Source organism: Chlorocebus sabaeus, chromosome 27 (assembly GCF_047675955.1).
Source record: "Chlorocebus sabaeus isolate Y175 chromosome 27, mChlSab1.0.hap1, whole genome shotgun sequence".
Lineage (NCBI taxonomy): Eukaryota > Metazoa > Chordata > Mammalia > Primates > Cercopithecidae > Chlorocebus > Chlorocebus sabaeus.
Window position 1 is genome coordinate 34,168,537 of NC_132930.1, and position 12,761 is coordinate 34,181,297.

General features: G+C 40.7%; 1 protein-coding gene and 1 long non-coding RNA gene across 11 annotated transcripts in view; one reads left to right on the top strand and one right to left on the bottom strand.

Annotated features, from left to right (window-relative positions):
* The window catches only part of LDB2 (LIM domain binding 2), a 394,374-nt gene that overhangs the window by 146,498 nt on the left and 235,115 nt on the right, over window positions 1-12,761 (top strand). The gene's annotated exons all lie outside the window — the stretch shown is intronic.
* Window positions 1,235-12,761, bottom strand: part of LOC103246317 (uncharacterized) — a 30,796-nt gene continuing 19,269 nt past the window's right edge. Inside the window, exons 2-3 of the long non-coding RNA XR_012091634.1 lie at window positions 12,241-12,528; window positions 1,235-9,860 (exon numbers count right to left, since the gene is read on the bottom strand). This is a non-coding gene — a long non-coding RNA (uncharacterized lncRNA). The remainder of the gene's footprint in view (window positions 9,861-12,240; window positions 12,529-12,761) is intronic.

A 12,761-nucleotide genomic window follows, 5' to 3' on the forward strand; every position in this document is an offset into this window, starting at 1 on the left:
CCAACTGAAACTGGTTGCCAGGCGCATCTTTTTATATTTGTGTCTCATGGACTTTTAAGGATGTGGGACATTTCTAATCAATATTTTGGGCGAGAGGAGGGGCAGGCAGTATATCAGAAAATGGGCTGTTTAGAGGACCTTTATATTCAACAAAGTGACTCCTGGTGTCAGCACTGATAAGCCTACTTCAAGGGGTCCTGCTGAGTGAACTTGCTCTCCGATGTGTGGGTGCCCCCAAGCAGCCTCATGCCCTAAAGAGGTGTTTCAGAAGTCCCTGGGAGATAAATGAACTCAGCAGTCCAACAATTACTCCCTCCTCAAAAAGCTGCCTGATCAATGGCGCATAATTTCTAACCAAGCAGTCATCCATCCTCTGAGCCACCTTGTTTTTTTCTGAGGCATAAGCTCAGATAACTTCAAGTTATCATTATTTTATGTTCTTGTGCTTTGTTGGTTCAGAAATCCATCAGGGACTGCTCAGGGAACTAGAATTACAGTTTTAAAATATGTCCTAATACAACAGATTCTGGCTCTTCCCTCTGTCCATCCCACCCCAGCATCATTTGGGAGTGAATCACGATCATCGCCTGTTTAAGATCTTATCTCCATGTACAGGAGTAAATGCCTGACTACCAGCCATTGTTGCCCAGGTTTCTTTGTTTCTCCGAGCCAAAATATTTCCCGAGTGGAGAAGAGAAACAAAGATGATTGACGGTCTTGAGCCGAGTCTCATCAGCTGCCTTGCTGACAGCCTGGTGATGTGCACACGCTGCTGATGTGCGGGCTGGTGACAGCTGATTGACAGCCCAAGACTGGGAGACAAGAAAGATGAAGCTTGCTTAGAACGCCTGACGCGCACTGTTTATGCAGCGCTCTGAGCTCAGGCGTTGCCACTTTAACCCGTTCGAGGTCCAGGCATGCTGTGCCAGGCTGGGCAGATGCCTGGCTGTCCTGGGGCTGGAAGCTGCAGCTCTTCCTTCATGCTTCCAGGGAAGCTGAAAGCTTTGTTTTTCTGATGAGGAAAATAAGATTTGGCTGTTGCATTTGTATTTGTTTAAAAAAAAAATCCGCAGTTACACACATATGAAATAATAAGAGATATTCTAGCTGAGGTGTTTTTTCAGCCTTTACTAGAAAAAACTTTTTCTTCTTCCTCCCCATCGCTGGTGTCTAGGGGGTCCTTTGGGGCCTATGATACTTTATCTCTAAGTTGCCACAAATCCTGTAATAGGCGTCTTCTTTTTTATTTATGTGTTTGTCATCCCTTATTAGAATGTTATTTCCATGTGGATGAGGGCTCTGTTTTGTTACTTGCTGAATTCTCAGATTAATACAGGAACTCACACATAATAGGTAGCTCAATAAATATTTGTTGAATGAAGGAATAAATGAGTACACAAATGCATAGACATTTGTAGAAAAGTTTATATCATCAAATAAAATGTTGGCAAAGCAATCCTTTACTGAGGTCTTTGGACTTTTTTGAATAGGAAGAAATTGACCCACAGTGGTCCGCTGGCATGCTCAAACAGACTCTGAGTTATGATCTGATATTTTTTTCTTTTTTTGAGACAGAGTTTCACTCTGTCACCCAGGCTGGGGTGCAGTGGTGTAATCTCGGCTCACTGCAACCTCTGCCTCTGGGTTCAAGTGATCCTCCTGCCTCAGCCTCCCTCTCAAGTAGCAGGGATTGCAGGTGCCTGCCACCACACCCGGCTAATTTTTGCATTTGTAGTAGAGACGGGGCTTCACCATGTTGACCAGGCTGGTCTCTAACTCCTGGCCTCAAGGGATCCACCAGCCCAGCCTTGGCCTCCCAAAGTGCAGCCACCGCATCTGGCTGTTCTGATAGATTTTAATAGGAACAAAAGTCCCGGCAGTATAATAATTCAAGAGATAATGATGTTCTGGGTGATATATTGTTCCTTGCATTCAGAAAACAGAAAACTCCTCTGTGTTGACCCTCTTCCTCCACGTGCCCTGTCTCCTAAGCCCTTCACTCCCCTGATGGGGGAGTGTCTACCCAGGCGAGATATGGTTGGGCAGGTGGAAGCCACTGATGTTTTCTTACGGGATAGGTGGTCATTGGTGGGGAGAGCTTCAGGATGGGCCAGGTTATTAGACTATGTGAGAAATTGGCCTGTGGCTCCCTAAGGCCACTTGCCTGTCCCTGCCCTGGACAGCACCAGGAAGGTGCTACTCTGGCAGCTGGAGAAGTGGGCAGTTCCATGGAGGAAGTTCTAACCTTTGGATAAGGTGGACTCTAGAAAAGAAGAGGATCAGAGGTAGACAATTCCCTGGCAGCAGCTCAGTAGAATAAAGAACATTAGGGCTAAAAGGATCCTTTCTAAAAATGGAAACTTGGGCCAGAGAGGTTAGGTGGGTGCCCCACAGGTGAGGCTTAGCCTCAGGTTTCCTGACTCCAAAGTCAGCTTGCTCACTCACTCTGTCTCTCTATCTCTCTGTCTCTCTGTCTCTCTCTCTCAGACACACACACACACACACACACACACACACACACACACACCCTATTCCTATATCGTGCCATAGCTAAGGGAAAATAAATGATTTTATTAACACACACATTTCTGGTCACAGAAATAAGGGTCCCAAATAATAACTTTCCTTTATCCGAAACAGAAGACAAAGGAAGCCAAGGATCAGGTTCCTTGAAGCCCTCTGTGTACCTACTGTGCATTTCTAAGCCCAGCATAAAGTGTTGCTGTTTCCTTCTCTGTCTTGGGTTAGGTTGATCACTTGCTGTTAGTTTCAAGCACAATATTAATTTCCCTTTGCTCCTTTTAGGCATGTAGCAGAACAGTGCCTCACACTATTCTTCCGCCTCATGACAGTCACAACCACCATTTGGGTAATATGCTTCTCAGCCAACCTAGCCTGTGTCCAGGTCCACACTGGCCACATTTTTAGGAAATATGTGGTTCACAACTCATTCAGAAAATATTTCCTCGCTAGGAGAGATACATGGAGAAGGATCTCCTGAGGCCCATCTCAGCAGGCGATGCAGGGCTGAGAGGCTGGACGGTGTAGGAGAAAGGGCAGAAGGGTTCAGTGCAAACATTCTTGGGCTTTAATCCATGCTCTGCTTGATAAACAGAGACTTCATCTTCTCATGTGCAAGTGAGTATACTACTACCATCACTGCGCTGGGTGCTATGGCTCACGCCTGTAATCCCAGCACTTTAGGAGGCCAAGGTGGGTGGATCACCTGAGGTCAGGAGTTCAAGACCAGCCTGACCAGTATGGTAAAACCCCATCTCTACTAAAAACACAAAAATTAGCCAGGTGTGGTGGCCTGCGCCTGTAATCCCAGCCACTCGGGAGGCTGAGACAGGAGAATTCCTTGAACCCAGGAGGAGGTTGCAGTGAGCCAAGATCACGCCACTTCATTCCAGCTTGAGTGAGAGAGCGAGACTCTGTCTCAAACAAAACAAAACAATAAAAACACCTTCCAGTGAAAATTAAATGAGATGTTATAAGCAAAGAGCCAAGGACCATTTGAAGCATAGAATGATCAATATTTATTATCATTGATATGCATGGCCTTGACCTCACCATAGCTTCTATGCATTGAAAAGGCTTCCCACTGGGCAGGACTTATCAAATGCACAATGTGGACAGCCTGATGCCAAGGCTTCCTGGCCAGGTGGGAGTCCATATGACCTCTTTGATGGGCAGTTCCTGCTGAAATGCAGGACTGAGGAGATTAGGCTCTGCTCCCAACATTCAAGTGCAGAAACCCACTCTCACTTCTGGTAAGTGGTGAGCAGACGAAGGGAGCAGAGAGGGGAACAGTGATTAAGAATGTGTGGGGCTAGACTCCAGAACACTTGGTTAAACTATGTGTAAGTGTGCATGGCTTTGGAGGTTAATGAGGGAAATGGTGTAACTACTAAAATGCCACCTTGTTTCAGAGCACTTTCTGTTGGCCTGTTTCTTAGAGAAAAATCTAATTCTTTTCTAAGTGGCCTCATTTGAACTGTAAGGGTTTGATGGGATGGTGCATATAGTTTTTGGCAGTGCTTTCATCCCTTTGAAAATGCTCCATAACACATTGGTGGGCGTTCTTATTAGATTGGATTCCAATAAGCACATGGCTTTCTCTAGATTGAGATCTAGGACAATGCAGATAAAATTTTCATCAACTTTTTAACTACTATTTGTGGTCTGGGGCTAGGGGTCCCAGTAATTCTCTATCACACACTTGTTATTTCATCTTGACCTTAGTACTCTGTCTGGAATGAGGATTTCCAGTGGGACCACACGCATTCATGGCCACACTAGCCAAAAGGTATTCCGTGGCTGCTGGGGGGACATTTCTCTCTCCAAAAAGAGAAAAGTCGTTTTAAGAAATGTCATCACTCTCTGTGCTTTTATTTTCCTCAGTCACCAAGGCTCATTAGATAGTCTGAAGAACCGCCAATCCGCACCTCTGTGGAGCCATTTCAACACTTGCTCTTTCTCTTTTACATTGTCTTTCCTTACCCCCTTTATTTTTCCTGAAAGCTCCAATAGCTTTGCAGTATTGACTAAGTTCTTCAATTTTGTCTTATACTATGTGTTTTTATGTGCTGTGTATTTGGACATGTTCCTCTAAGGTAGATAAATTCTGCAAGGGGCCCAAGTAGGTTCACTATGTCTGGTTTCTATTTTTCTACTGCTTTTTATTGGTTCGACCTCACCCAGCTGTATTTTTACTGTGCTTGCTATATAGGAATTCTGAAAGCACGTTTTCTCTATTTTCTCTTTATCTAATATCCCCTTACATGATTTAAAACATGTTTCTGGGAAAATCACTCCTTGGTAATATGCATAAGGCATTTTGACACCACACTTAATAACTACTATGGCAGGAATGTGGCCACTTTAAAAAGTTACATGCAAAGAGTGTGCACTGCAGCACATGGGGAAAGGGATTTCAAGCGCAGGAATTTAAGACCAGTGTGTGTTTTTTTCTAGGAATAATGCCTTTATGGTGTCCTGCTGAAACCTGGAAAGGCACAGGTTCCTCTGGCCACTGCTTAAAGCTCTTGAGCCTCCTCAGAAGGCATGGCCAGCTGGCCCTGCAGACTTGATCCTCCATAAAGTAATTTTGCTTCCCTAAACATTCCTCATTCTTTTTTTTTTTTTTTTCATCCATTGAGATAGAGATAAAATTCATGGACTTTGGATCCACACAGATTCATTTTGAGTCTTTGCTCCTCTGTAACTGCTGGATGTTAGGCATGTGAGATGACATTAGACATGTGGCTTAAACTACCTTAACCCCAGTTTCTTGATCTGTAACATCTGAGTAACAATACTGCCAACATTTTAGGGTACTTGTGAAGGTTAAATGAGATGCACCTGTAACTTCAGCTTAGTGCCACTCTTGAAAAGCCACAGTAAATAAATATTTACTGCATGAATTAATGAATGGATGAATGACAGAATAAGTGAGTGAGTTAAACCTATGAGACGACAGCCACTTCAAATTACAATAGAAGATAGTTCCCATTGTTTATTTGACACATAATGGGAAGAACTCCGATTTTGGGCAGAGCCAAAACAGACTTGTCTTCTTTCTATAAAGGAACCAAGAATTTAAGACCAATTGGGGAAAAATGAATATTAATGGCAAGTGGTGATTTAAACAAACAAGTTCCAAAAAATTACAGTTACCACATCTGTCCAACAGAGGGTGAGATTTTCATCCCCCATTTTGCTCAGAGAGCAAGGAACTGCTGAACATTTATCAATGCTAGTAATTTCTTTGGGCAAGGTATATGTAAAGAGTGGGCTCTGTATCTTGTTCACTGAGGACCAGAGGAAAGGAAATTGATTTTGATTGCATTCAAAAATTTATTTTCAAGGAAAGAATGCACTTCCTCAGTGTAGTCCTTGATGGTTAATTACGGGAATGGATTCTTGCCTTTGACTGTGGCATCTTGGTTGCTTAAAAACATAAATGTCATTTTCTCAGATGACTCAACCATGCATTTATTCACATGGGTTTCCATTAAATGGTTTCCGGATGGCTGTAGCCTCTGATGTTGTGATTTTATTTTATTTTTATTTTAAAGATGAGGTCTCACTCTGTCACCCAAGCTAGAGTGCAGTGGGAACTGATACTGTGATTTTAGTGAGTGTCCATTTCCGTAGCAGTCTTCATTAGGCTGGTGAGATTTGTAGCAAATTCAGTTAGAAGTAGAGCAGATTGTTATTCGAAGTTGATTTGTTCCTTCCCTCATTCATGGATTCATTCATTCAGAACTCACTGAACTCTTGCTGTTTGTCAGACATTGCCTTCCTCGGCCGGACAGTTCTTGGGAGAAAGATAGTTCATCACAAGTTTTTAAATTTACTTTTGATTTGATTTTATTTAAAACTCTTACCTTAAATTAGCATAATTACCTAAGTTGCTCAGAAAGAGAATGTTCTTGTGACATTAATGGAAAATCTAGGACTAGTCATAAAAAATACTTGAGAGAAAGCCCACAATTGATAGATGAACTGACAGATTTCTGAAGGAGAAAAAGGAGACTCATCTCTTCTCATTTGTGGTTTCAAATTGATAGTATCAGAAGTTGCAAATTGGCCATAACAATGGCTTGAAGAGACATTCCATTCTCTAATGTCTGATAAATACCACACTAATGATCACATGAGATAATGGACAAAAAAGTGCTCTGAATGAATTTAAAGTACGGTACAAGTTGAAGGTATAATTATTATCATATTTATAATTGACGTTTCAGATATGGTATGTTTTTATTGTCCTCTAATATGTTATAAGTCAAGCTGTTATGAAATCTGAGCTGGTTGTTAGCTCTCCTCTTGGGGGTTACAATTGTCAAATGTACAGTCTTAAACACAAGTCAGATCTATGACTCCCCTCACGAGCTTGTTTTGGAGGTCTGAATGAGGTACTAACCAGAAAATGGACGTGATGTGCTCTTTGTCTGACTCTGTGTGACTATGTTATCTATGCAGTCCCGGCATATGCATTTCCTGACTTTCGGTTTTATGCAGTATTTTGCCTATGGTTTTCAAACCAAAATAACACTACCCCATAGTGGGTAAAACAAAGTGTGTCAAATCTTTTCATTGTCACAATGACAGGTGTTGCTACCAGAATTTATTGTTTGGGGACTGGAGAAGAGAACTGTTCTACACAATAAAAAATTGTTGAGAAACATGTTATCTGACTCTTCTTACCTCCAACTTATTATGTTTTTGAAGTTAGGGTTGCCAGATAAAACATAAGTATACAAATGCAATACTTGAGACATACTTCTACTACAGCCTTCTTTGATATTTATCTGAAACTCAAGTTTAACTGAGCATCCTATGTTTTCTTTGTTAAATATAGCAGCCCTACTTCAAGGACCCCAGCTCATGTTCAAATGTGAAATCTTGACAATTCCAGAGCAGCTACAATGTGGTGTGAGCATGACACATTATACAAAAAAGACTCAGAGATCTACCTGGACTTCTTATTCACAAGTCTTAATTCTATTTTTTTCCAGAAACTGTACTCATGAGCCCCAGCTAAAAAAAGAAACACCCCAGCAGAGGTTGGGAGTGAGGATGCAGGTCAAAGTCTGCCTGAATTTAAGTCCAAAGTCTGCATTGCAGGCCTTCCACAGTTGACCGTGCCAGGCATCTGGGCAGGTGTTGAGCCCACACATAGGACTGTGATATATATGGCTTGCCCAGGGGAACTTGCAGTATAACAAGGGAGACAGACCCATAAATGATGAACTCTAATGCAGTAGCATCCACCCTGAAGAGTAGTGCAAACAAAGTTCTGTGGTGCACTAGAGACCTAATGTACAGCATAATGACTATAGCCAATAATACTGTATTATATGCCAGGAATTTTCTAAGAGATGATTTCAGGTGCTCCCACAATGAAAAATTGTAGAAGGATATGGCTATATTAGTTTGCTTAATGGTGGTAATCATTTCACTAAGTATATGTATATCAAAACATATTGTACACCTTAAATGCATACAATTTTTATAACAAAAATAGAATAAAAAATATAAAAAGTACAATGAGGCATGGAGAAGGGGGTGTTGATCAAGTCTGCTCCTAGTGGAAAAAGATTCAGCCTGGCAAAGACTTCTTTCTAACCTTCTAAAACCCTTAGTTCTTAAACTCATGGCAGAAAACACTCTGCCACTATGTCTTTCAAATACAAAGCTTTCAATAGATATTCGTAACTTGAACAGATGATGCAGTGCTGGTAAACAGTACAGATGTGACCCAAGATATCTGTTTATCTAGCCCATAGGCACATTACTAAACCTATGGTTTCTCCCATATTTTAATAGGTTTCCACCATCACAATCTCAAGTGACCGCAGCCTGTTTTGTATTATAGAGCAATCTAGAAATGTGTCCACAAAAAGAACGAGGACTTATTTAAATCTTTTTCTTAATTATTATTTTTTGAGAGGGAGTCTTGCTCTGTCACCCAGGCTGGAGTGCAGTAGTGCGATCTCGGCTCACTGCAACCTCTGCCTCCCAGGTTTAAGCAATTCTCCTGCATCAGCCTCCCGAGTAGCTGGGACTATAGGCCCCCACCACCACTCCTGGCTAATTTTTGTATTTTTAGTAGAGATGTGGTTTCACCCTATTGGCCAGGCTGGTCTTGAACTTCTGACCTTGTGATCCACCCACCTCGGCCTCCCAAAGTGTTGGGATTACAGGCGTAAGCCACCACACCTGGCTGAGACTCATATTTTAAACTTCGAACTAAAATAATTCCTACCCAACCTACAATGCTAAGACTTTCGTTTTTCTTTGGTGCTTTGGACCATGAGATTGCTAGAGTATTTCACCACATTGTCTCAAAACCTCCTAGTAAACCCAATTATAGCATCAAATTTTACAGAATAAGTAATTCTCAGCAATAGTTAACTAGGTACTTTAATCTTATTGAATGCATCTTACTGGGTATAATTTCAGTGGAAGCACCTATTTATTTAACCTTCCTCAATGACTTTCCCATGTGTCATCTGTCTGTGCCCGGGGGATAAGAAGATGAATGAACAAAATCTCTTGCTTTGGAGGAGCTAAAGATACAGTGAGCTATTGTTTCAAAGACTCGATTATTAGCAGATCTTAGTCATGGTTTTTCATATAGATACCCTCTGCCTCTGTTTATGAATCTGTTCCTAATAATACTTCACATTATTTTTACACATTATTTCCAAATGCTACATTATTACTATTTTTTAAACGTGAAGTATTTGGAAAAAACAGTGTTCAGCTGAGATGTGTGCAGTATTTGTTTTAGATAATAATGGTTGGTGATATTTTGGTTTAGTGGAGTGAGCCAATTCCAGGTGTCCTTCCCCACAAGCCAATGTATAGCGTCATCTTCACATTCATGTCATGTTTCGAACTGTGAACACATCTTATTTATGCAGATGAGGTAAAATAAAGCATTTGTTGAAGTCAGGTTAAATTAGCACTCTTCTGCGACTGTATTAAGCAATGTTCAGATGGATTTCATTAAGAATGTAGAGGCTCCATGACAAAATTACCCATCAGGGTATGTTTCATTATTTATTGTTTAATCAGGGTAATCATATTGGAGTATTTGAATTCAGGAGCTTACGGAACTGGGTGCCTTCATGTATTTTGCTTTTATTATTCCTTCCAGGAGAATCAGCTTCACACAACCATTATGCCATACTTGTTTATTTTTATGAAGTTGGTCCTTTCCCAGTTGGTATTCTCCTTAATACTCTTTGATGGGAACTTCTCTGTCACAATATGTATTTTGGCTTTTCAACAAGTCAGGAGGACTTGAATTTGACAATGATGACACTAATTATCATTTTGAAGATCTGAAAAAGGAGGATGTAAGGTCACCTAGGAGCCTGGTAATAAAGCCCCTCCCATTTAATGAAGCACAGCACCATTACTCCTTGCACATCAAAATTTGTCCTCCATTTCGTCAAAAGCTATAAGAGCATTACATTATTTTTACAAACTTTCCTTAAAAAATACATTATGTCTGACTTATTCCTGCCTTTGAGTAATCTTATTTGCAATTCGATTGTTTGTCTTTGTTTTACTTTGAAAAATGAATCATTTGCTATGTCAGGATGAGGTTGTTACACTGAAAACAAAGAAAAAAACAAGAGTTCTTTCAAAATCTAATTATGGACTTGTCCCAGTCAGTAATGCTTGCGAGGTTATTTCCTCATAGACACACACGGTATCTCCATGTTGCTCTCATATTCCAGATAAAAATCAACCACCTGAGATGGTTCTCAGGTAAAGGATAATTATTTGTGTCTGTGTTTTCTGAATTAATTCAAGCTTTGAAAATATTCCAAAGATTAAAATTAGCTAGCTGAGAGATGTATTTGTCCATGTAAAATTTCCTTTGGAAATGTCTGTCATGTCATATGTGAGAAGTACTAGTATTTGGCAAACTGCGCTATACTTATTCAGTGTTCCCTTGAGGCATTTAGAAAGTTCAACTTTCAAGCTGTAAAACAATTAATATTAATTCTCTTTTTCAAATTTGCCTGCATAAAATAACTTAGTTCTCATGCTTATTTGCTTTCCTTCAATAGGACCATAAGAGAAATGATAAATGGTGTTTGACTGATTGTGTAAATAAACCGCTAATTATCCTTAATAGTTCTCCACCCTTCTAGACACTGTACTGGAACGTATTTCCTGTAAAATGCTTTACTACTTAGAGCTCTATTATTTTTTAAAAAGATGGGCCCAAAATCAGTAATTATGAGAGTTATTATTCAGGTTCACAGCAGTGCGGCAGCTATTTTTCACTTGATAATTACCTTGTTAAACTAATGTCAGACCAGCGCCATGCCTTATTTAAGAAAATGGTCCACCAGCCCTGAGTAAGCAGGCCCAGCTGTGGAAATATTAAAAGATTTATTAAATCCAGGCTCATCTTCAGCACTGCCTCCTCGACATTAGTTATGGGAGTTGTAGGAAGTTCTCTATTTCTCATTAGATGTTTGCGGCATCGTTCCTGAGGTCCTGCTGCAGCTCCTGACAGCTGGTGTTTCCATTGTGTTCCTTCTGTTTCTAGCTCTGGGTTTTGTGGCCAACCAGGATACCTTTTAATTGGCACAATCTTCATTCAGAACCTTGGGGAGAAGATGACCCATTCCCCGGAAATTAGGAATGCGTACGATTACGTTTCACTTCCTACTTTCCCATTTTTAAAATTAATTAATTATTTATTTATTGAGACAGAGCCTCACTCTGTTGCCCATGCTGGCATGCAGTGGCACAATCTAGACTCACTGTAACCTCCACCTCCCGGGTTCAAGTGATTCTCCTGCCTCAGCCTCCTGAGTACCAGGACTATAGTCACATGCCACCATGCCCAGTTAGTTTTTGTATTTTTAGTAGAGACAGGGTTTCACCACGTGGGCCAGGCTGGTCTCAAACTCCTGACCTCCAGTGAGTGGTCTGCCTCAGCCTCCCAAAGTGCTGGGATCACAGGCATGATCGACTGCACCCGGCTACCTATTTTCCCATTTTTAAAATTGCAGTTTCATTTATTACCTATTTCCCTTTGGAAAAGAAAAAAAATCAAGACTCTCCAATATTAGCCATGGTTTTGGCTAAAAAGAGACAGATACAGATTTGAATTTTTAGTCCCATGTAAGTATGTACCTCTTGCTGTAATATTATAATTTACCAAAAAAAAAAATATGGAGTCAGACACTGGGGTTTTTATCTTGGTGGTTTTCAAATATGTTCAATAATAGCTTACTGGATTAGTTAATAAGTTAAAATGATAAACATTCTAGTAATGCTTTACAGTTTAGGAAATGCTTTTATAAATCAGGACCATCTGTAAGCTTACTGAGGGTGAAGACTGTGTCATTCACCTTTGGAGTCACTGTGCCTGTTTCTGTGATAGAGAAAGGCCCATGGTCAATATTTGACAAGTAGTACTTGGTGACCATGTGCCATTCCATCGTCACTACAAACCTGGGAGCAGGTGTCAGACTGACCATTAGTATTGAAGAGACGACAAAAGCGAGGCCTTCAAAGATGCAGAATTCAACTCTTCTGCCATATGGGCCCATACTGTGGACCCTTTACCATCTCACTATTCAGAACTTTTTTTAATTTTTATTATTTTTTTTAACAGTAGAGAATCTTTAAACATGACCTGTTTGGATTAAAAAAAAAAATTCTAATCTCTTACTCTGGATCCTGGAAACTTACCTCCTTCTCTCCTCATTCGCTCCTCCCAGAAAGAGCACAGATTAAGCATAATTAGTTCTTCATGGCAAATGTGTACCTGCAGCCTGTTTTTCATATTGTAGTTCAGTGTGGATTGCTGAAATCCCTTCGACATTGCTGCTATGAAGCTGACATTTATAAATTTTCTTTCTTAACGCAGTATGGGGTCCTCCATATGTCTTCCACAATAACTCTCTGTGTTTTCAGGGAATCTAAAGATTTATTTCCTTCCAAGTCCTTGTTGCTGGCATTTTCTCCAAGCCTCCAAAACTGCCAAGAGATGAACTTCAATTTAGAGGAACTGTTACATTTGTCATTGTGAATTTGCTAAACTTTGGATAAATTTGAAGATTTATGCTTATTCGCAAATGGGCCCTGAGAATATCTTTGGAGCTCAGAAAGTTCACGCTTGACTTCCTTTTCACTGTTCTAAGTAAACGAGTTCTTAAATCCCTGCAGTCTTCCCGCCTGGGCTCTGGGTCCCTGCCATTGCCTCAGCCTGC